Source organism: Fundulus heteroclitus, chromosome 21 (assembly GCF_011125445.2).
Source record: "Fundulus heteroclitus isolate FHET01 chromosome 21, MU-UCD_Fhet_4.1, whole genome shotgun sequence".
Lineage (NCBI taxonomy): Eukaryota > Metazoa > Chordata > Actinopteri > Cyprinodontiformes > Fundulidae > Fundulus > Fundulus heteroclitus.
Window position 1 is genome coordinate 6563210 of NC_046381.1, and position 25806 is coordinate 6589015.

The 25806-nt window shown below is 40.2% G+C and overlaps 1 long non-coding RNA gene across 1 annotated transcript; it reads left to right on the plus strand.

Annotated features, from left to right (window-relative positions):
- The first annotated feature begins 15456 nt into the window (after positions 1–15456).
- On the plus strand, positions 15457–16447 carry LOC118556809. Its single transcript, XR_004927380.1, has 2 exons — positions 15457–16093; positions 16165–16447. It is a non-coding gene; the product is annotated as an uncharacterized LOC118556809 (long non-coding RNA).
- The last annotated feature ends 9359 nt before the right edge of the window (positions 16448–25806 follow it).

A 25806-nucleotide genomic window follows, 5' to 3' on the forward strand; every position in this document is an offset into this window, starting at 1 on the left:
AAGCCCAGAGGCTTCATAGCGGTGGCACCCTGCTGAGGTGGTAGTCCCTGGGGAGGGAGTCTGCATCGTCTCACGTTTCTTGTGGCTTCAGCTTTAGAGCCTTACTGTTTTTTTTCCTATTGTCAGATCTAAAAACAGGGGCGATTTTTTTTTTTTTAATCAAAACTGTTGTAGCCTATGTGGGGGAAAAAACAGGAACAGCTTAATGGAATTTAAGCACCAAGAGTGGAAAATAAATACCTCATACAGATTCCCTCAGTTTTTGCTTAGGCTACATATTGTTTCAAATTCCGAATGTTTTTTTGTCAGACATTGCAAAAAAAACCATTCACACTATTCAGATGATGATTTCAATTGGGGAATAAACAGCGCTCTGCGGTAAAAGTTGGTTTTAGGTTGGTTATTCGTGCTTTGCAGATTTGGCGGCGTCTGCCTCGTGTTTGAGCTGACACAGGCAGGCTCTTTTTACGCTGCTGCACACTTTTTTCCCCTGGAACTTTATGGATGGCCTAAGCCATGACAGTGTGTAGGAGGAGCATGCAGACACTCGAAAAACCAAAATTAAGAACTTTATGTTTTGAGACCCAGTGACACAAAACTAATGGTTCACAGGGTTCAGTCCTTGGGCCAGTTCTCTTTTACCTGACTCCGCCAGATAGATTTGCTTCGCATATCCATCTGGAAACCTTCCGTTGAAGTAATTTTGGGAAGGGGCGAAAATACTGGTTAGCTGATTGGCCTATGTTGGTGATAGACGTGCCAAATGAACCAATCAGATTCGTCGTCACTCTGTTACGAGCGACGACTAAAACACAACCACAAGCCAAGCTACTCTTGCTGCTGCAGGTAAAGGCTCGTTAGCTCAGCAGAGAAATACTCTGTAAGTCCGATAAAACTTGCTCGATAGCCACGCTAACGCTAGTTTCATCGGCTGAAGCCGCCATGTTCTTTAGACTGAACTGTCGCGCTTCTCGTTGCGTCACACCTCAACCCGCCTCAAAGCCAACGCTGATTGGACGTTCGTTTGGTGAACGGCTCCAAATTTTCTTTAACGGAGAGTAGCCAGACTGATCTGCGAGTGAAACCTTGAAAGCTCGCGAGATCAGGATGGTCTCACGAGGCTAAGTTCTCTTTACTGTATATATATGCTTCTGATTGGTAAAATTATCAGACGACGTGGGGTTAATTTCCACTGTTATATAGCTGAATGTCATCAGCATTTATCCATTAATTCTGACAAATCCAATCAATTACATGTCTTGATGACATCAAAACCTGGATGACTTAAAATGTTTTGCTTTTGCAATCTGTTAAGACAGGAGTTAAAAGAAACGTAATCACTTAATCTGGATGGCCTTAAATTAGTCTTTGGTAATAAAGTAAAAAAAGAAACTTGGTCTTATTTTTTACCAGGACATGCCACTTCAATCCCTTATCAAATCAGTTCCCAGAGTTTCCTTTTTTCATCTCCAAAACATTACGAAAAGTATAAATATTGTATTCAGGAATGTCACTGAAAAACTAGTTCATGCTCTTATTACTTAGAGGCTGGTGTAATTCTTTACTATCAGGAAGTCCACAGAATGCAGTTCAAAGTCTTCAGCGGATCTAAAAATTCTACATCAATAGTTCTGATGAAAATTAAAACCATTCTCTTATTTTAGCTTCACTTAGCTAAATCTAGAATCTAGAATAGTCTTTAAAATTCTCCTTCTGACATATAAATATCACCTGCAATTATCAAGCTCCGTCATACATTAGAGATCGGATTTTTTTCATATGTTCCTAACAGAGCACTTCGCTCTCAGACTGCAGGTCTACTGTTGGTTCCTAGAGTCTATAAACGTAGAATGGGAGATCTTTTAGTTATCAGCCCCCTTTCCAGTGGAACCAACTACCAGTTTTGGTCCATGAGACAGACACGCAGTCTACTTTTAAGACTAGGCTTAAGATTTTCCTTTTTGATAAATCTTATAGTTAAAGCGGCTTAGGTTAGCCTAGGCTCTCTGTACGTATGCTGCTATAGGTTTAGGCTGCTGGAGGATGTCAGGGTCTATTTTTCTCACTCTACTGAGTTCTCCTACTGTTCTCCAATTTTTCATTATTTGTTGTTATTTTAACTTTATGTCTTGTCTTTTATTCTCTTTATAGTAGGTACATCTGGTCTGGTGTTCTGTTAGCTGTGACACCATCCAGGGGGGCAGATCATCTGCTATTACCCTTTCTAACGTAGAGAGGATTCTTGGATTAACGTGTGCTTCTGTGCTCTTTTGTGTCTCTGCTCTGTCTTCTCTAACCCCCAGTCAGTTGTAGCAGATGGCCGCTCACACTGAGCCTGTTTCTGCTGGAGGTTGATTCCTGTGAAAGCTAGGGTTGGGATTTCTCTGGAAGTTTCCCCAAGTCCCTTGCGCAAGACTGTCTTAACTTGCTCTTCCACTCTTCAAGGGATATGTGTGAAAAAAATCTCCCAAATCCTCTCTGGTCTTATTGCTCTCTGTTGAGGCCTTCCTCTTCTTCTTCTCATAAACTTGTTCACGGTTTGCTTTTTGAGAAGTTTCAACCATGTTCAAAGTATACGTTGAAAGCAGCGGAGCTACAATGAACGGCTAACACCGAAGCTAACAGCTAAGCTAACCGGATACATCACGCATTGGCCGTGTGACACACGCATTTCACTGACTTCACACACTTACATGGAGCACATGGCATTTCTCATAAAAATAGCAAAGCCCGTCTGAGCTGCTGATGATCTGTTCACAACTGTCCATCGAGATTCCTGTCTAAACCCGCCTTCTATGGAGCTGTTTCAGCTTCTTTCACAGCTCGTGGCCATCAGTAATTATTCCTGCTGCAGTTCATGTTAACAGAGGAGCAGGACGAGTGATCAGAGTTATTATGCTATAACATCTGGAGCTTCAGCTCAGACCCCTTTACAGTCTTTTTTATGCATTTTATCCACTATTTATTCCTCACATGCAGCGCACCAAAAGGAGTAAAATCCCGCCCACCTCACCGCCTCTAACAGGTATCATTAAGTATAAATTATGCGGATACCAGACGTTACCAAAAAAAAAGTGTTTTTTTCTACAGTCACTTAGGAGCCAGTGATCGCAGAGCTTGACAAGCTGTGCCTATACTCATCAATTCTGGGGTTGCAATGCATAAAAAGTGCTATATTTATATTTTAAACAATTAGCGGGCTAAAAGCGAGGCAGAAAGCAATTACTCTGTCCGCTCCGACCACAAACAAAACGCACTCAGAGTACAACTTCAAACTCAGCCTTCGGCTTACGTGATTATGCACTAGAGCGCACTGCGCCATAGAGGAGATTTGTCTGGTCAGCGCGGAAACTGAGATGGGAAATCTGTTGCTGTGAAAGGTGATGACAATGGTTATAAACTGTAACAGGCTAGAGGTGCAGAGTGCTGAAAAGAGGGAAAACATCAGCAGCTGGATTGTGCGTAAAGACGCAGCATGAACCCCTGTGTGATTCAAGCATTGCAGCTGAGAGGAAAATGTCGGACCGTATAGGCTTGATGAAACTCAGCTTTGTCAGGTTTGTTTATCGATGAACTCAGAACACACACACAGGACAAAAGTTTGAGAGGTTTATTGAAAGGTGAATGATTGATGGATGAAGTAACCAGAGGTGCAGGAATACAGGGGCTCAGGGGTGCAGGTGAAGGTAGGAGCTGACAGCTTGGAGAGAGAGTTCAGCGAGCCTCTTAACTGGTAGCAGGAATCCACAGTTCAGTCCCAAGTCACCCAGACCACAACAGCAGGCCCTTCAGGATCATAGAAAAAGGCCAGAACCAGGCAACAAGATTTCCAAAACATGTAACAAACCTTACAGAGGCAGAGGCGACTAGGTTCCAAGAACTAAGGCAGACTAGCATGGAGAGGGTGTAGGTTGATGATGGACCGGCAAAGTAGTGACAGCAGAGTGAGGCTTAAGTAGGGAGGCTGGCAGGTGAAATGAATCTGGCTAATTAGTGGCTGGCAGGTGTGACTAACTGCAGTGGAAGGGAAGGCTGAAGTGAGGGGAAGGAGAAACAAAAAAACAAAAAATAAAGTCAAGCCATAACTAAAACAAGGTGGAAAAACCGAAAACCAATGGCAACAAAAGCCAAATCAAAACTAAACCATGACAAGCTTCATTTACCAATGAGGATATAGACCTACATTGATAAACAAAACCGTAGTTTAATGATAATCTGTAGTGTTTTCATTGCCTGGATGTGAATCTGATAATTCATATTTTGCCTTTTATAATCAACTACAATATTTTCTTGTTAAAGTCAGGGAAAAAAAGATTGTGTTATGGTGTTGAAGATCTTCTGTTTGCAAAGCAACCATATTTCCCCATTTTTATAACTGGCTCCTTAGGGACGAGATAAAGAGAGAAGAGGAAGAGGCCAAGAATGGAGCCTTGAGGCACTCTGCATGAGTGGAACTCTTTAATAAAATAAAATAAAAACAGTAGTTCTCCATTCTTAAAAAGGAGTGTAATAATACGGTCAATTACTATTTTATTCAGTATTATTTGAACAATTGTATTTTTTCTATTTTAACCCACTAACTGAACAATAACATGTTATTACTTCTCTTTCACTTTTTAACAAAAGTAATATGTCAACTTCCATGTTTGGTCGGATAAAAATAGGACTTAGCTGACTGGACCGCTCTTCCAGGGTCCAGTCAGCCCCGCCCCCAAACAACGCGCCGCCCCCCGAAAATTAACATAGTCTCGCTCTTACCTTTTGATAAAAATTGAGTGGTCTGACTATAAGTGCACATGCACAGCCAGCAAACGGAAACTAACAAGGGACGTGCATACATACTGGCATTGCATCAGTGCGTCAGAAGGATTGGCTTGTGGGACAACCAATAGTATTCGGCGATACCCCCGAAACTTTAGGGACAGAGGTGGGTGAGAGCAGGAAAAGAAACTATGACAATTGATTGGTTAGAGTTTTTACAGGCCTGCAGCTCCCACAAAGATTGATTTTTAACCTCCTTTTTCTGAATTTCAGGATGGAAGGACAGTTTTACCCAGTATAACAAAAAGTGTCTCTGAACAGGATTACCAACTATAGTTTTAAAGGGAAGTTTTCCTCTCCACTGTCACTACATGCATGCTTTGTACGAGGGATTGCTGCAAAGTCAACGACAATGCTGACTGTCTACTGTAGCTCCACGATCTTCAAGAGGAGTGAATACTGCTTGTCCAGACTAGGTGCAATTTGATGAGTTTCCTTAGATAGGAACCATTTTGACCAATCTGTATTATGTCATTAAACCTGACTTTGTAAAGTGCCTTGAGATAAAATTTAACTGAACTTAAATTACGGGCTGCACAGTGGCGCAGTGGGTAGCGCTGTTGCCTTGCAGCAAGAAGGTCCTGGGTTCGAGTACACCCCTGGGTCTTTCTGCATGGAGTTTGCATGTTCTCCCTGTGCATGCGTGGGTTCTCTCCGGGTACTCCGGCTTCCTCCCACAGACCAAAAACATGACTGTTAGGTTAATTGGCTTCTCCAAATTGTCCTTAGGTGTAAGTGTGTGTGTGAATGGTTGTTTGTCCTGTTTGTCTCTCTGTGTTGCCCTGCGACAGACTGGCGACCTGTCCAGGGTGAACCCCGCCTCTTGCCCAGTGAACGCTGGAGATAGGCACCAGCACCCCCCGCGACCCCATGAGGGAGAAGCGGTTTGGAAAATGGATGGATGAACTTAAATTAATGTCAAATCATTACAATAGACTGGACAGAAGAGGCACATTCGTTTTTATCTTATTTAAATGCATTATCTATTTTTATTGTAGTTTCTAATATCAATATTCTACGGAAGCGTAATGGTGCCAATTATTTATAATCTTCAATTATTTAATAGCTTTCAAGTGATGTGACAAATTGACACAAAAATATAGTATACTTTTTCAAACCTTGATTGCTCTTTTCTTTTTCAAGAACAAATATTACACGAGGTTGATGATCGAGCTACAACTGAAATGAATGTGTGTAACGAATACTCTGCTGAACACTAGATGGTGTTAGATTACCTTATCTTAAATGCCAATTCAAATTAATTTCTAAAGAAGAAAATTGTGCGTGAAAAAGAGAGCACATGACAAAGCAGCTTTCCATTGTTGCTAGAAAATGTCAGACCTCCAGATTAAAAATCCATGGCAAAAAAATGGGGATGATGGTATTGTTGTGATGATCTTGCAGAGTGAGGACCCAAAAAAATAGAAGTGCATACTTAATTGTAGAAAACTGAACTTACAGTGAGAGTCCCTGGTAGGAAGATGTCACTGAAAAACTAGTTTCAGTTTCAAAATTAATGGGCAGGGAGACAACCGGAGGTAGCAAACAGCAGTAACCAGCGATAAGCCTTTGAAACCAAACTGTTTAAATACTGGGAGGTGAAAAAGAGAGAAGACATGGTGGAGTCAATCAGCTGATAATAATTACACAGTCAGATGAAGACAGTAGGAGAGCTGAGGGACAATGATAGAGGGGAGGAAACAACATACAAACTAAATACACATCAAAGGATAAATAACAGAAGTCAACGTGATCCAAACAGAAAATCAATATGCAAACACCCAATAATGTGACAATTATCCAGTATTTTATTTCTCTGGGTTTTAGTGAGGCAGTTGTAACAAGTATTAGTTGTGCTTGCTGCTTTTAAAACAAATGAAAAGTTTGCTGAATGTCATCTGGTCTGCAGACCGTGCTTAATGCAGGTACTGTTGAATTTCTAATCCGCATTGATTGATATTTTAAATGTGTACAAAAATAAAAATGTTTTATTATTTCATTTTGGATATCTTCCTTATTAGGTAAAGAAATTAGAGAGGATGGGAACCTTGAGGGCTCCCCTTAAACCTTTTGCACACAATAATGTTCAGGTGAAAGGCACTAGAACTGACTTGCGCATAAAATGAAGTCAAGAAGCAGTGCAGGACAAGAACTTCCAGCTGGATGCACAGAACGAAATACCAGTGAAGACAGAGAGAATTCACACAACTACAGAGAGGTCTATTGAACACAGGTCAGAGCAGGAGTTACAAAAGAGGTCCAGAAATAAAGAAAAAGACACAGAAGACGAGGGAAAGAGAGAGGCAACCAGTTGTGTAGTGCAACAAAGAGTCTCACAAAGCAGTGCAGGAACCTCCAGCTTTATATGCAGAAATACTGGGGAGACAGGGAGAATTCAGCACAGGAGTCTGCCACAAATACAAGAAAAGGTAAGAATGGTCTAAAAAGAAATGTAGTGAAGAGAATGTTGAACAGCGCAGAAATGGAGATTATCGACATGAACAAAGTGAATACAGAAAGTGTGAAGCGAGGCCTAGAAAGTTCAACACTACCATGACAAACAGTGCAGAAAATTAAGCCTAAACATGGACTGATACATTACATCATGGCAAAGAATTCATGTTGTTCACTTGCTTTTAAATACCAGCATGTGAAGATGATCAGAAACAGAAGTCTCCATTTTTTCTTCACCCTTCTGCAAAATGCACGTTTAATGGATGCAATGCAATTTGACTTTTACAAGATGAAGTATTCCCAAAACAGATCCAGAACTGCGTTTTACAGTGAAACGCTTTGGTGAGGCCACACACCGCGATTTAATACAGTAAAATTCCCCAAGTAAAATAGACAAAGCTTTATCAGATGGCATCAGCCATTTCTATTACTCATTAATGCCTGAAACAACAAAAAATGACCAGCAAAGGATGAGCTAAGAAGACCTCAGCTTGCTCAGCTTGAACCGATTCATGGGCCTACCATTTTCACCAAACCCAACCCCCACAACACTTACCATCCCATCAGAATTCATGAAGGGGACAAATGGAAAACTGCATTCAAAACTCCTTTATGGCATTTTGAATATCTGGTCATCCCCTTTGGGCTGACACACAATGCCCACAATTTTTCAGTCGTTGGGCAACGATGTTATACAATATTTTCTGAACCAATTTGTTTTTGTGTATCTTGATGTCATCCTAATTTTTTTCAAGGAATCTGTTAGAACAACACGTATAACAGGTCCTCCAACACCTACTTGAGAACCGTTTCTTCCTTCACATTTCTGGGTTTTGTTCTTGAGAGCAGGCAGGTGAAGAGTGACCCAGCCAAGAACCAGACCATCCTCAACTGGCCCACTTTATCCTCTAGAAAGGAGCTCCAGCGCTCTTCGGGCTTCGCCAACTTTTATAGAAGATCTATTCAGAACTAGTCAGACAGCTACTCCCCCACAAGTTTAACACACAACAACAACAAAAAAATTCTGGACACCAGAAACAATGCAACATGCATGACTGTGCAAGCAAACAAAAAGAATAGAATATATACATATTACATATATTAGATATACATATCCTGCGACAGACTGGCGACCTGTCCAGGGTGTACCTCGCCTCTCGCCCAGTGAACGCTGGATATAGGCACCAGCAACGCTCGCGACCCCATGAGGGATTAAGCGGTTTGGAAAATGGATGGATGGATATATAAATATTGTCAGGAACGGTTCTAAAGATGGACGCATGTGCAGACAGGCAGGCAAAAGCAGCAATGTGAATTGCAGAATTTAGTGAAAAACAAAAAGCAAAATTTACTGATGACAGCAAGGAAACAAAAAACAGCTGCATGAATATAAATCAGCTTGGTGTGGCATGGCCAAAACAGACATGGTAACACAAACAGTATAATCCAGCAATAGGAGTTTAAATAGCAAAGAAAACAGGACCTGTTGACAAGGCCACAGGTGAACTGAATAAGTTTAATTGGTTTGGGCTATAGCAGAAGCTGACAAACATGGATGGAGCTGAATAGATAGACAAGGACATAATATGACTGAAAACACAAGACTTTAAGTAAAAATTAATGCAAGAAACAACTAGACAATGCAGTAACTAGGAAAAACATCAACAATCTAAACCGTGAAGATGTGAACCTTATGGCAAAATCCAAAAGGCAAAAATAATAACTTAATATGGCGAAACCTGAAGAACATAAATAAATGACAAGAAAAACATAAATCTAAATCAAAACCAACCAGACACCTCCAAATCATGACACATATAGAAACACAGAGAATCCTCAAAAATAAAACAAAATTAAAACCTACTCACAGTTAAATATGGTGGTGGCAGTATCATGCCGTGGGGTTACTTTTTTCAGATGAGACTGGAGACTCAAACAAATATAATCTGTTTCCAATTTGCAGTTAGTTTTGACACAACCTATTCCGGTGTCTGACACACGGGACAAACGACGCCGACACACACTCATCCCTGAAGGCAATTTAGAGAGGACAATAACTCAAACCACAAAGTGCTTAACATGAAAAGTGAACCAAAATAAAGACCCAAAGCTAGCTTTAAAGAGGCTTGATGACCACTGTCTAAAACACCCCGACTGACTGACTTTCTAAGAGGACAGCAGTCTGGACCGTAGAAAAATCAATGATGGTGATAAAAGAGGGAATTCAGGTGACTAGAACAAAGCAACAGGTGATGAGCTAGACTCCAAACCAAGGTAAAGGAGGACCTCTGGTGGCAGTGCAAGAGACAGAAGGAAAACCAAACATTCTTGGCTTGTCTCAGTTTATGGGCTAGCCAATTACGGTAGAGCGGAGCTACAAGGGCCAATTCACCACTCCTTGAAATGTGTCCTTTTCTCCGATTTGAAGGATAAGTCCAGTGCTTCCTTCATGGCCCACCCTATCCCCATGATTCATTGCGGGTTTAAGAGAATTGTTCCTGTGGAAACAGCAATGGCAGAGAGGAGTGAAAAGATGTTAATAAAGTTGGATATATTATGCTTTCTGTGACTTTTAAAAGTAACTTTCAAAAGTTATTAGGCAGAAGTTCGCTATGTAAACCCTAAATATATGCTCGGTGTGTTGGCATGTAGCTTAAATCTTGCAAATTAAATTACAAAAACAAGGATGTTTGTGTGAAACCCACACACAAATCCTTGTTTTAAAGGTATACTATGCAACCGGGGTTGATTTTCCAGCGAGGCTCCCCCCAGAGGGTGAAAGTAAAAGTGCACTGTCGTAAAGATGCTCAGCTGTTCTGGTTTCTCCGTCAAGCCAGGCGCGGTTGTTTTGAGCTTAGCAGACAGGCGAACGCAACGAAAAGTCGAAAAAACGGCAGTACAAACAATGACTAACATAGTGAAAGTATGAACATCAGGGTTTACCGCAGCGCTATCTTGGCGAGGCGGCCGCCTCATGCGACCACCTCGCCAACATAAAAAAAAAATAATAATAAAAAAAAAAACCTCGATATGCTTGCATGTTTATTTGAAGTTAACACGCGGTTCTTTGTTGCTTTCGCGCGTGCATATAGCGAATAGCAGGGCAAAAACACATGGAGTTCTCGCCGTAAAGCAAGACCGACTCTCGCGATGCACCAGACTTCTGAGCCTGTGGGTGCGGGCCGAGGGCTCCTGCAATGGCGTACCGCGCACGTGACGTCACCGACTCAAGAGCAACGCCCCTTTTGCCGCTTAGGTAGGGCATACAGGTAGAGAACGCCCGTAGCAACCAGCTATTACACGCACAACAGAACCAGCGATATGACCGACTTTGCAGCCATTAAACTTTCCCAAGATGATGTCCCAGGCGCACGGTTTACTGGTCGCACTGTCAAAGAACACACCAACCATCAGCTCAAACGATGGCTTGAGTGTCGAGGGCTTAAAAAGACCGGAAAACGGGCCGAGTTGATCGAACGGTAAGCTTTGTTGTTTTTTTTTTTCCTGCGCGGCGGTCATGGCGTCATCGGCCGTTTTTTTTGTTTGTAATCACCGTCCAGGGATCGGTATGTGTTTAATGTTTGTCTTATTTGAAATGCTTTTGAGTAAGCTATCCTGGTAGCAGGGTATCAAGTTAGCGCCTGCTACCATGATAGCCTATATGCTATCATGGTGGCAGGCGCTTCATTATTAACATGTCGGCCACCGAAATACTCTTACCTGTTCACTACTTGATGTCGCTGGAATTGGGTCAGGATGTTCTTCGGTTGTGCCCTTTCCTCCAACAAAATGCTTGCTACATATGTAGGTGAATTTGGTAACTTTTTCTGGGTTGAACTGTTGTGTAGGCTGACCGCACCGGTGAACCCAGCGCACACATTTCTCCTTGGCAGTCTTGAAGAAAACATCCTTCATATGCGGCTGATCAGCGTACCTCGAGTCGCTGTTGCACGTTCCATAGCAACAATGTTTAAAAACCATGGTTTTAGATTTGGAAAAAGCAGTCGTTTACCGAGTAAAACCAAGGGTAACGCACGTCTCTTTTACAGCGACACAGCGGCGGACTATGCAAGCTTGCCCTACTGCGTACCACGTGATGTGACGTCATCGTGACGTTACGTTTCTAAAAATAGCTCGCTCGCGGTACGCCATTGCAAGTACGGTATTTCCCCCACAGACGACCAGGGCGGCCGAGAAAACCGTTGTTCGACCTGAAATGACTCATTTAATCTTCTAAAACGGTATGGAACACATTAACTGAAAAATGTTGCATAGTATGCCTTTAAATACAAAGTGAGCACCTTGCCTTGACTTCTATACTTTCATTCATTTTCAACCATTTCTATCACCTAACCCTGAACCTAACCCTACACCCACCCAAACCTTTACGCTGACACCTTAGTTCTAAACATAACCCCTGGCCCCCCAAAAAGTGAGGACCAAAAACAGTAATAACTTTACATCAAAATTCTTACCTTACTAGTAAATGAGCAAAAGTGTTCTCACTCAGCTGCAAGTACAAGTACTCACATACATATACACTGTCACGAACGAGAGATTGAGGATCCAGTATTCAGCCAGACAAGAGAGGTATAAGTAAAAAAAAAAAACAGGATTTATTAATAAACAGGGACAGGCAAGGCTCAATGGTCAAAAAGGCAGTCCAAAATCCGGTACACGAAAGGCAGTCCAAAACAGGCAAAAGTACAGACAAGGACAAGGCAAAACTCAAAATATCCCAAGGCAGGTCCAGGTCAGAGAAACAGGTAAGCAATCATACAGGGCAAGAAAATCAGGTTCAGGGATCAGGCTGGCTCAGAATCAAAAAGGCAATTGGGTCGGTATCAACAGTGCTATCAGAATTCAATGCTGGATAAGACTCACCAAGTGGCTCGAATTGATCTGGCCGATTGCAGAGGTTTGTGGCAGGACTATATAGGGGAGTGAGCAGGTGAACAGGAGTGAAGACTAATTACAAGTGAGCAGGTGGAACTAATCAGGGCAAGGGAGCTGACTGATTGCTGAGGGGAGAACAAAACCAAGCTGATAAAGTGACAGGTAAATAACAGTTAATCTAAACAGAACAACACGTCTAAAACAAAGCCAAAACAAGAAAGAACCCAAAAGCAGAAACTTAACTAATAAAACGGATAACCTGAACCAAGACAAAACCCAAATCATGACATACACACGCACATCCTTCTTTAATGTGCATAGTGAGGTCCGTGCCTTTTCTTCCATAGGCTTTTATTCATCTTCCAACCTTTTTATGGCCTGACCCCTTTACTGGTTTATACCTAACCTAAAGCTAATTTACACCATAGTGGTAAAACTAACCCCTAGCCCAGAATAAAGCGAGGAGCAACGACAGGTCCTCACTTTACTTGTAAAATTAACATAAAGTCTTCTCTCAGCCGCAAGTACAAGAACACAACACACAGAGAAAAAAACAAGAAAAAAAACAAAGGTATAGACAATGGGACAACTTAGTGTATCAATTGTATTCAAGCATCTAGCTAATTGCATGTGTTCTTATGTTACACACGTGCATCAACTAAACACATACAGCAGAACCTTTATCTAAATAAAAAAGAATGAAAAAAGAATTCCCAGCTACACCTTTTAATATCAAAAAGACATAATCTGTGTTGATCTGACCCACAAATACTAAAGGATTTTAAGTTTGGTCAAAAAAAAAAAAAAACAAGAAACCGAAACAAAACATGATAAACTGTTGCACAAGGGTGTTTTTTCAATATCACCAGCAGGCCCCACAGGGTTTCGCTGTGTCAGAGGCACACGCCATGAGGTGAGACCTGTAACACAAAAATGAGCAGAGCATGAGAAGATTTAAAGATGTTTAATCAGTTTTTATTAATCATATTTTACTCACTGAGTCACAGGCGAGCACCCATAACCGATCCCTTTGTCCAGCGCCATCTTCAATTTTCGTAAAGATTCATTTGAGCAGTTTGTCCTGAGAGAATATAACATTCAAACTTTTTTTTGTTTTTTTTATCTGTGTATCAGGATACTCAACAGGTCAATAATGTTAAATCAGGCAACCATATTAGATATAAAGAGAAAATCTTACTCTGAGTTCTCCTGGGTGACCAGAACAACAGTCAAGTGTGTCACTCTGGGAAACTTAAATCTTATCAACTCAACAGTGGCAAACATACTGAGGGCAAAAATAAGAGGAGACATTATTAAGAGTCGCACAGCATCTATCCATCCATCCATCCATGCTGAGACTCTGCAGCTATATTCTACTGCAAAAAAAAAAAGAAATAGATGAAGACCTAAGTTTTTGTTTTCATCACAGACTGTGTGCAGGCTTTCACAGGAGGTTGTTTTGGGGGAAGCCCCAACTTTGTGGACTTTTGCAGATCAAGACTATGTGCTGCTGCATGGGTGAAAACAGAATGAAAAAGGGCTTTATGAGGTTGTGAATAATCAGTTCTAACATCACCAACAGCTGGTGGAACAGAACAGGTTTGCTGTCCTTACTTTGATTGATTTGTATTCCTAAGTGAACACATTTAAAAAAATCTAATTTACTTGTAATAATTGTAATAATTGGTTTCAACTGCTCACTGATTAATTGCACCAAGCTTTATTTGGTGCAATTACTATTACTATTACTAGTAATAGTAATAGTAGTAATAGTAAGTAATAAAGGGGGTTGTGGCCGAATGGTTAGAGCAGCGCGCTTGCACTCAGAGAAGGATGCAAGTACCCGGTTCGATCCCCAGTGCCGGCACTCTGGGTCCCTGAGCAAGACCCTTAACCCCAGAACGCTCCCCGGGCGCCGCACATGGCTGCCCACTGCTCGCCACTGCTCCCCAAGGGTGATGGGTTAAAAGCAGAGAACAAATTTCTTTGTAATGTATGATTCAATGTATGTTTCAATGACAATAAAGATGATATTACTATTACTTTAATAAAAGATAATTCAGTGAAGGTCCATTTAACCTCAAACAATACGACTTTACCAATGCCTGTTGACATGTTACGTTAAGTACCTTTACTGAGAAAATCTTTGGTTGTACAACTAAACATCCAAAAATAGACAATCCCTCTATTGAGACTTTCAGACCCACCTTCGTTCATCAAACGGTGTTGTGCTCGAACCGTCTAGCATCACGGTGACGGCCCCGCAAGCAGAATCTGCAAACTGCGCACAAAATGTACTTTAGATTTACACAACACACCCTCTTCATAGTATTTTAGTAGCAACATTTTTAAAATAACATTGCTGTGTCTTCTTGATTCTTCTTGTAGATATTTCAATTTAGCAAGTAGTTATGAAAAGGGATACGTTAACAACATTGTCAAATTTATGTCACATTGAATTCTGACCATGTAACTGGAGGACAACTCAAAAGGGGTTTGTGAGCAAAAGAATTTCACACTTTCAGGCTGAGACAGCTTCACAGCAGGGGTGCCCCTGGTGTTGAGCTAGACCACTCCCCACAGAGGATCCCTTCAGACTGCACCTCTCAGCTCCCTTCACAGTCTTCACTCCACTTCTGCCTGGGACATCTGAAAGAGAGGGGCTGGGGAAGCCAGCCACGCTGACCAGGCCACCATGGGACCTCATGGGACCCGAAAGACCCACAAGCTGAGTAAAAATTAGCCTCTCTGAAACTTTACGCCACCGCGCGTTCTGGCTGGAAACGCGCGGTGGCGTAAAAAACGCGCGCTCGCGTAAAATACGTGCGGTGGCGTTAATAACGTTTGGTGGCGTTTTTTGCATATTATATCATCAGGAGGTTGTCTTTTATGTGCTCAGCCATTAGATTCAAAGGTGTTTTACCCAATAAGAGCACTGCAGCACCAGACACAACCAGGAGATCCCTGATCGTTGGGGAAAGGCAGAAAGAAGATGCACCTTTCTTTCTAATCCTGTCTAAATCCTGCTTAGTTCAATAATAAAGTCTGATATTACAAAAAACTCACTCTGCTTGTTCTCCCTACTTATGCCCTTGGAGCAGAAGATAGATGAAATCTTTAACAGAAATGTTATTAATTCTGAAAATATTATGTGAATAAAAATACAAAGCATACAGAAAATGCAGCTTTATTAAGTGACCTGGTTTATTTTATTTAGCTTTTAATTTCTTTTCAACATTTAGTTCTACTACTTAGCTTGTGCTTTGGTAGTTTAATGTTTAAAATGACAAAAGAAATATGAAAAACTTATGGTCGTCAAGTTGTAGTTACTCTCATATGACAGCAGATGGCAGTGAAAGCCCAAATTCATTAGATTAAATGTTTGAAATCAATTTTTAAACGTCTGTCTACCACTTTTTTGTGATTAGAATCATCAGTGGCCAGTCTAAACATATAAAATTTCCAAGAATGCAAAGTGAGCATGAAACCATACCATTTTCCACCGAATAAACAGTATTATGTGACGCTATCCCTGCGTTCAGCAGTTGTTGAGCACTATGTTTTCCACAGGTAACAACAACTACAAATGCAATAAAAATATTGAAGGAGATTTTTGTTTGTTTGGTTGTTATAATTAGAAAATGAAAAGACGAGTGTGTTTTTACACATTTTTTAACTTACAGATTGGCCAGCATGGTGAAACAATATATAAGTGGGTTCAACTCATGTGGTGGTTTCTGGCAGGTGGTGGAAAGACACTGTATGCAGTTTCTCCCTGTGTTTACAAACGTAGGTGAGAAACTTGGGAGAAGCTGCATGCAGTCTCTCTTCACCATAAAATGGAGTCCACCTGGAAGCAACCGCAGGGAGGCTGAAGAGCAGACCATTTTCTGGTGGGATTGGTGGCTGGTTGCTATTCAAGGTAATTTTACACAACTGTCCTTAATTTGCATTTGAATCAATGGTCAGGAACCTCTTCCTATCCTTCTACAGATGGAGAAGTAGACATCTCCTTTGAGCAAATACTTGTGTTTGTGTCAGGGGCGGATACCATTCCCCCGCTTGGGTTTTCACCAAACCCATCAGTTGAATTTTTTGACCAGGAACCAGGAGAGCAACGCCTGCCATACTCCCCTACCTGCAGCATCACCCTTTTCCTTCCAAGAGGAGTGGAGTGTGAGAAGCGATTTAAAGCCATGATGGAAATCAAGGGCTCACATGGCTTTGGAAAAGTCTGATAAAAAAACCCTGGTGATAATAAAAGTTTCAAAGGTTATCTGTTTTCTGACCTTTCTTATGGTTCTCTTAGATGTATACTGTAAACCAGTTTAAGGCTTTATATTATGGACTCGTTGAACCATACTATACAACATTGCTGTGCACTTAAAGATGGCCCATTGTTTGAGATGCAACATATTCAATTCAATTCAATTTAATTTTATTTATATAGCGCCAAATCATGAAACATGTCATCTCAAGGCACTTTACAAAATCAAGTTCAATCATATTATACAGATTGGGTCAGATTATACAGATTGGTCAAAAATGTCCTATATAAGGAAACCAGTTGATTGCATCAAAGTCCCAACAAGCAGCATTCACTCCTGGGGAACCGTAGAGCCACAGGGAGAGTCGTCTGCATTGTACAAGGCTTTGCTGCAATCCCTCATACTGAGCAAGCATGAAGCGACAGTGGGAAGAAAAACTCCCCATTAACGGGAAGGAAAACCTCCGGCAGAACCGGGCTCAGTATGAACAGTCATCTGCCTCGACCGACTGGGGGTTACAGAAGACAGAGCAGAGACACAACAAGAGAAACAAAAAAGCACAGAAGCACACATTGATCCAGGAATCTGTTCTACATTAGATGGTAGTAGCGGGTGAGCCGTCTTCTCTGGATGATGTCACAGTTAACAGAACGCCAGACCAGGTGTACCTACTATGAAGAAAAAGAGAGAGCAAAAAGTTAAAAGCTGAAATGACGACAGTCATTTCAATGTAATACAATGCAAAACTGGAGAACAGTAGACTGAAGAACAGTAGAAATCAGTAGAGTGAGAAAATTAGACCCTGATGTCCTCCAGCAGCCTAGGCCTATCACAGCACAACTATAGAGATAGCTCAGGGTATGAGCCACTCTAACTATAAGCTTTGTCAAAAAGGAAAGTTTTAACATTAGTCTTAAAAATAGATAGGGTGTCTGCCTCACGGACCAAAACTGGGAGTTGGTTCCACAGGAGAGGAGCCTGATAGCCAAAGGATCTGCCTCCCATTCTACTTTTAGAGACTCTAGGAACCACCAGCAGACCTGCAGTCTGAGAGCGAAGTGCTCTGTTAGGAATATACGGGGTAATCAGAGCTCTGATATATGATGGAGCTTGATTATTAAGGCTTTACACGTGAGAAGGAGAATTTTAAATTCTATTCTTGATTTAACAGGAAGCCAATGAAGGGAAGCTAAAATTGGAGAAATATGATCCCTCTTGTTGATTTTCATCAGAACTCTTGCCGCAGCATTTTGGATCAGCTGAAGACTTCGAACTGCATTTTGTGGACTTCCTGATAGTAAAGAATTACAATAGTCCAGCCTTGAAGTAACAAATGCATGGACTAGTTTTTCAGCATCACTCCTGGAAAGAATGTTTCTAATTTTGGCGATATTCCGGAGGTGAAAAAAGGAAACTCTGGAAACCTGTTTAATATGGGATTTAAATGACATATCTTGGTCGAAAACAACACCAAGATTTTTAACTTTATTACCAGAGGCCAAGTTAATGCCATCCTACGGAGCCCCTAAAGGGACATGGAGGAAAAAAAAACTATTGCGAGATCTCGCAATAATTATTGCAAGATCTCGCAATAGTTTTGCGAGATCTCGCAAAAGGTTTTCCTACGTCATATATATATATATATATATATATATATATATATATATATATATAATAATAAGGTCTGATGCCTTCACGGAGTAGATGCAAGTTTGGAGAGACTAAGTCACAAAAACTTGGACGTGTAGACCTGTATCTCTCTGTCTTAGAAAAATAACATTATAATATAAACAATATCTTTTAATCTTACTTGTGAAAAGTTAGCCCTCGAGCCCTGATGTCAATAGTCCGTCGATTTAAACAAAAATACGCCGCCCAGTGCTGAGGTATCATTAGTGTGTTCAACTTGAATCAGCAGGTTAGGGTAGCAGGTCGACTGCCCCAAGATGGCGGCCGTAATTCCTACGCCGCGACAGTCAGTGCGGGGTCTACTCTTATATTATGTCTATGGTTTTATCCTTTTTACTTTGCACCTCCGCTGTTGTGTGTCTGTTTTACGTCCGGTTCACTGAAGTAGGAAAACTTTTTCTTTTAATCTTTTAAAATGTCTCTCACTAATGTCAAGTCCATGTCTGTAGCCAAGTACGGATTTAATGTCTTTATATGTCAGGCCAGTACTAAAATAGAAATCAATAAACTTCTCCCATGGATGACGTGTTTGCGCCTCCATTGTTTTGTGTCTGTTTACAACTTCTTTTTCTATTTAATGGCGGTTGGCAAACAACTATGTGGTGACTAACCAGTAATGAGTGTGGATCAGGTCATTTGTTTTACTTCCGGTTCGCTGACATAGGAAAACCTTTTGCGAGATCTCGCAAAACTATTGCGAGATCTCGCAATAGTTTTTTTCCCCTCCATGTCCCTTTAGGGGCTCCGTACCATCCAGATTAAGTGATTGATTAAGAACTTTATTTTTTGAAGACTCTGGCCCAAAGATTACAACTTCTGTCTTGTCAGAATTTAAAAGCAGGAAATTCTGCTAAGGAGTAAAATTGAAGCATGTGTGCAAATTAAGCATACTCTACAATATAACTGAGGCTGATCCACAGGTTATGAGCACCAAATCAAGAAAAAAACATCAAGTATAGAGCAGTGCAGATTTATTTTTGCTCACACAGCAACATGCTTTGTAAGTTTGCATCAGTCTGATTTTGGAGCAACACTGTGATGATAGACACAGATCCTTCTTGCATAGTAATACATTAAATACGTTAAATGAACTAAATCTAATACATTTTGTTTGACAAATTGTAACAATCATATTGGTGAAAAAAATAAATGAAGCTTTCGATTGCAACCTGAACAAAAATGGCCTTAAGAAAGCTGGTTGGTAGAACACATGATGTGAAGGACCTGGAGTGTGTTAGGAAAACAGTAATTAGTCCACTCAAGATTTATCTTTGTTCACTCAGCAACTTGCTTTGCACATTTGAAGTCCGACCGGTTTTAAGCCATAGCCTTGATCTCCACTACAATAAAACAGTTCATAAACAAGTTAATGAATGCTATGTTTATGAGGTTTAAAATGGATATAAAGGAGGCAGAACTGAAATTCTCATTGAAACCACTGGAAACAAAATAAAGTTATTTGGACAAATTGAAACATTGAAACTATAATTTCATCATCCAAATAAAGTGTGTAAATTAAGCAGACAAGTGTAATTAAGGTGTAATCTGGACAAAAATGGCCTCAAGGATGTGTTCGATAGGTGAGGAGCAGCAGAGCTGGTTGGAGGAACACAGGAGGGAAGATCTTGATGACCTGGGGTGTGTGAAGGATTAGGGAACCAAATATTTGAGCTAGTGCTTACTCCTTGTCAATTTGTAAAACTTAAATTAGTTGGAAATTGTATTTTTTGAATATCAGCAAGCCATACAGTATTTGGTGTGACAATTTAATTCAGGATTCTGGCTTCCGGAGCTTTGTTAGACTAACTTACAGTCTGCAAAATTAGGTTATAATAAAAACAGTAGTACTGAGGCATTTAAAGAAAGACACGAAGATAATAAAACAGTACATACAGACAAATAAAAATGAAGCATAGCGTCACATAATACTGTTTATTCGGTGGAAAATGGTATAGTTTCATGCTCACTTTGCATTCTTGGAAATTTAATATGTTTAGACCGGCCACTGATGATTCTAATCACAAAAAAGTGGTAGACAGACGTTTAAAAATTGATTTCAAACATTTAATCTAATGAATTTGGGCTTTCACTGCCATCTGCTGTCATATGAGAGTAATTACAACTTGACGACCATAAGTTTTTCATATTTCTTTTGTCATTTTAAACATGAAACTACCAAAGCACAAGCCAAGTAGTAGAACTAAATGTTGAAAAGAAATTAAAAGCTAAATAAAATAAACCAGGTCACTTAATAAAGCTGCATTTTCTGTATGCTTTGTATTTTTATTCACATAATATTTTCAGAATTAATAATAACATTTCTGTTAAAGATTTCATCTATCTTCTGTACCAAGGGCATAAGTAGGGAGAACAAGCAGAGTGAGTTTTTTGTAATATCAGACTTTATTATTGAACTAAGCAGGATTTAGACAGGATTAGAAAGAAAGGTGCATCTTCTTTCTGCCTTTTCCCAACGATCAGGGACAGACCCGGCTGCAGAAACAAATTACAGGGGGGGCATTCCATTTTTTTAGGGTGGCACACTTTAAAAAGAAAAAAAAAATTATATATATATATATATATATATATATATATATATATATATATATATATATATATATATATATATATATATATATATATCAGTGTTCCCAACCAATTAGGCTTTTGAACACATTGAGCTGGGAAAAAATAGCTTATGGGCAGATAAAAAATTTCGGAACGTTTTCATAACATTTGTTGGGCTTTTAGAAAGAATTACTAACAAAATATATCAAAATAGTCATTATCTATTTTTTAAATAAGTTGAATCTGTCGATCTGACATTATCAATGATTAATTGTTATAATGAATAATATTGTTATAATAAAACAAGAAAAGAATAATGGTTAATCAAGTGTTTGGTCAGTGTAAACACCCAAGAGGGGTTTAGTTCTACTTATCAACTTAAAAATATTTCATGACTGCGTGTAAGAGAAATGTTTAATTGAGCTATACTGAGAGAAAGTACGTTTATATTAAGGTAGATTTACAACTCATGTTGGGAAGCTATTTCTAACTTATTTTTTTCCGGTTGATATATCCTGATTGGTAAAGAGATCTTGTGTTATTTGGTTGTCTGATTGTACATTTTGTTTGGAGCCCATATGCGCAGTTTTTTTCTTTGCTTCGGCGCAGTTGTGTGCTAATGGCATGTTCTTATGTGTTTAATAGTTCTGTGCTTTTAACATGAGAGAGTTTGAGATTTGGGCTTGTTTTTTATTTTAAGTTGGGCAAGTTTTATGCTGGTTTGGGTTAATGGAAACTAACAGTGAGATAGGGTAACCTGTAGTGCTGTGTCTTAACTTAAAAGTCCAGCATAAGCTACACGCTAATAAACATGAGCGCTGGTGTCAGGCTGAACACTGACTGAAGTAACAATTCTGACTAGAACAGGTTCTGTAATTACAGCAGCTATGAGAACAAGGACCAGAACAGCTTGTGCTCCTAGCTGTCCTAGCTGACCCTGCTAGCTGTCTAGCTAACCCTGCTAGCGTTAATGTTTACTCCAGTTTAGACTTCAGTGCTGGCATTTCAAACTGAAATTAATAACACTCCTTCCAGCTCCCGCTCTGCTTCGTTGTCACTTCTTGTAATTGTTTGGTAATCAGACCAAATTTTCATCCCGCTCTACCGACACCAACGGTGACCACAACCAAACTGCGGCGGCGGCCGGCGGTGACTGAAGGCTATGACTCGGTGTCCCGCCCCACTCCAGCTGTGATTGGCTAGCATGCTGCCGTCAGTCGTTGATTTGATTGGTTAAATTGTATGATTGGCACATCAAAGATAGTACTAAAAGGACGATGGCCACTCCGAGGTAAAAAAAAAAAAAAGAGACAGCTTCCAGTCCAGGGCGGGCACAGCTGTCTCACAGGGCGGGCACGGCCCCCCAATGCCCGCCCATGCCGCCGGGTCTGATCAGGGATCTCCTGGTTGTGTCTGGTGCTGCAGTGCTCTTATTGGGTAAAACACCTTTGAATCTAATGGCTGAGCACATAAAAAACAACCTCCTGATGATATAATATGCAAAAAACGCCACCAAACGTTATTAACGCCACCGCACGTATTTTACGCGAGCGCGCGTTTTTCCAACCCGTCTTTTACGTGAGCGCGCGTTTTTTACGCCACCGCGCGTTCTGGCTGGAAACGCGCGGTGGCGTAAAAAACGCGCGCTCACGTAAAAGACGGTTTGGAACCGCGCGTTATTGTACGGGCGAATATTGGCCCTTTGCGCTTGCCATACCCCTCGACCACGTTTCGGCTAGTTCATAGCCGCATAGCCGCATGTCTGCTGCTGAAATGACCAACGTTTTCCGCTTTCCACTGCTCTCTTCCTTCGGCCAAAGTGGACCGAACTCTCACGAGGCGCTGACAGGTTCAGTAGAGAAACCACAGGGAACGTTACATGGTTTGTTTGGAAAAGTTGTGTAATGCGTATATGGTGTTCTTAAACACAGAGAGCTAACGGACGTAGCTCATGCTAACATTCTGTATCAGGCCATTGCCGTTATGATTCAAGTGTGTTTTATGGTTATAACAAACGTTTTCTCCACAACGGGTTTCTTACATCGATATTAATGTTTATCTTATCCGGCTCACTCATTATGATAAGCATAAAGCTTGCTCATTTCGCTCCGCCATCGTTCGATAGTGCTATGAGCGTTATTACCGCATTAATATGAAATTGATGTCAATTTAAAGGCGTTTTGTTTAACTTTAGGATTAGCTGATTTTAGCGACTGATCGCTACAATGACCCCTAGCCTCCCGGAGGTATAATCGCATTAATAAAATCGAGCGTTTCTAAAGTAAATGATCTTAATGAGCAAATCATTCTTTAACATGTTATTTCCTCTAATAATGTTTTGTGTAACTCGGGATTTGCATTGTGAATGGGTTGAAACAAATGCCAAATGTGGTTCTGAATTAGTGAAGCTAATTTCAGCTCTTTCCATGTTCTTTAAGGTCAACCTTTGTTCTTTAACTTAGATAAAATATTATTTCATCAAATAATGTTTTGTTTAACTCAGGATTTGCATTGTGAATGGGTTGAAACACATGCCAAATGTTGTTCTAAATTAGTTAAGCTAATTTAAGCTCATTCCATGTTTTTTAAGTCAGATCTGCAGTGAACCAGGATTAATATAATAATTATTGAATTATTCTGATGATAATCAAACACTTTTTGTCTTTTGTGTTCTTTTGCATGTGCATAGTTCCTTAGCTTAGCTTCTTTCTATCTTCATTTTGCTTGGTAGTTTAGTTAAGTTTCACTAGCCTAGTAAACGATTAGTGTTAATTCAGATAAACAGCATTATACAGAGATGTTCTCTAGATGTTCATTTTATTTCAGTTAATAAATTCTTGAACTTGAAGAGAAGTTGTCACTCCTTTATTCTATATGTGTGCAGAGTTTGCTGTTAAAAGATCGCCAGTGCTCAAGTCATCCCTTTTAACTATTGTCCTGAACAGTTATTTAAAAGATCATGACATGGCAAAATGGACGATTTACTTTTAAATGAAACTAAACATGTAAGTATAAAAAACAAACCTATGGAGCCCCTCAGTCATGTAACATCTTTAAATAAAGAAGAAAAACCATTTGAAAGTTTTCAAAGAAACACAGTTTTATACAGAGGATCTCAACTGTCTTGAAAACACAGAGAACTCTGTTGCGTTGCATTGTGTGGGCTCGACACACGAGATGCGACATCTCTCACTCTCCATTAATTTCCTGTGGAACTTACGCAATGAGACGACAATCGCTTGCCCTCCTTCAGAAATTCGAGCATGTGACATTTCGAGCTCGTACACGTAGATGTGCATACATTGGCTTGTGGTGCCACATAAGTTGAAAAATATTCAACTTTCTGTGTCACTGTCATGTGGCACTGCAGCCAATAAGTGAGGGTTTTATTGATTAACCAATGAGAGGACAGTATGCTACACATGGCAGTCCTCAACCATTTTTATCATAGAAGAAAGCATCATTTTAGCTGTGGCCAACTTTCCCATTTTGGATGACACCTTATGCAGTGATTATCAAGATGCACATAAAAAAAAAATCTGGGAAAAGAAAGATATCAGTCAATTCCCGCTAATTTTCTGTCACAAACCGCTTTAATAATGTCAAATGTAAAGAGACTATTGTTCAAATTTGAGTGCAGGATATAGTATTTCCATTTAAAGCAACAGCTCTCACTCAAAACTCAAGAATCTTAAAATGCTCTGCTTGAAGGACAACTTTCTGATTCTCCTAAAAGATTGTGCAGGCCTCACCACTGACGTCTTTAGCCTGCCCTCCCAATTTTAAATGCACTTGAGAACAACATGCAACAACACAACATTTTGTCATGAAAGACATGAGAGACAGAGGGACCCAGTATTCAAGCTAGACAAGTAGGAGGTAAGATCCAGAGGGTTTAATAAAGCGATCTTGACAATAGAGAGGCAGGCAGGCTCAGTGGTCAGAATGGCAGTCCAAAAATGGTACACAAAATAGCAGTCCAAAATAGGAAGGAATACAGACAGGGATCAGGCAAGCTCAGATAATCCAGTGGCAGAACCGAGGCCCCGTTCTTCATACGTTGCTTAAAACAGTCCGAGATCAAATGACACATCCAAGGTGATTTCATCCGGCTAATCATGATCCGGCTAATTGGGTTCTTCGAACACACCTGTTGTTTATGATTAGTATGGGTGGATTGAGTTATCTGAGACAACTGCGCGTTCATGCGTTTGTTTAAAAGGGGAAATGTGTCGATAGTAGAAACAATGATCAGCAGCGCTGCTATTGGCTGTTCAGCATGGCCAAAGAACGCGCAAATTTTTTTTCCCAAGCAGAACAAGAGCTTTTAATGGAAGGTTAGGCCGAATTTGAGTCAATAATTAAAACGACAGGGAACACCTCAAAGTCTGCTAAAGCCAGGAGAGAGGGCTGGCAAAAAGTAGCAGACAAATTAAATGCATAAGTAGTGTCCATGTTAGATGTTTCGATCACTTTCTACAGTATGTATTTTTGCTTTTTAATAATTTCATATTTACTTTGTTCTTTTATGTCAGAGCCTCCACGGGACCCACTAGAACATGGGAACAAGTAAAAGTGAAGTACAAAAATGTTCTACAAAATGGTAGCCTTTAATTATTATACTTTATTTTAAAAAGCCACTTGTTATGGCAGCAGATCCAATATCGGTGTCATTCCTTAGACACTGGAAGTAAAGGACGCGTGCAAACCGGGAATTTTAACAAAAAATTCTTTATCTCTAAAAAATTAAGTTTTTCCTTTTCCAAGTCATCCACAGTTTATGCAGTCAAAAACTGTATTGCTCCGTGTCTAGATAATCCATCCATAGTTTTTTCTAATACAATATACGGCTCGACAGGAAGCAAGCCTTTCAAAGTAAAACTAAAATTCACAATAAAATGGCCTGAACAAATCTTCTTACTGAATATGATAAAAATAAAAAGCAAACCATCATACAAATAACTTAAATATTTTCTATTTATGGCCCTAACACAACTTTTTCCTCTTTAAAAGCCACTGTTAAATGATGTGTTTGTCTGTTTATAACAGCCACCAAGAAAAATCTCTCTACAATTACACTGTCGCGCTGCGCTGAAGGATCCGGTCTATT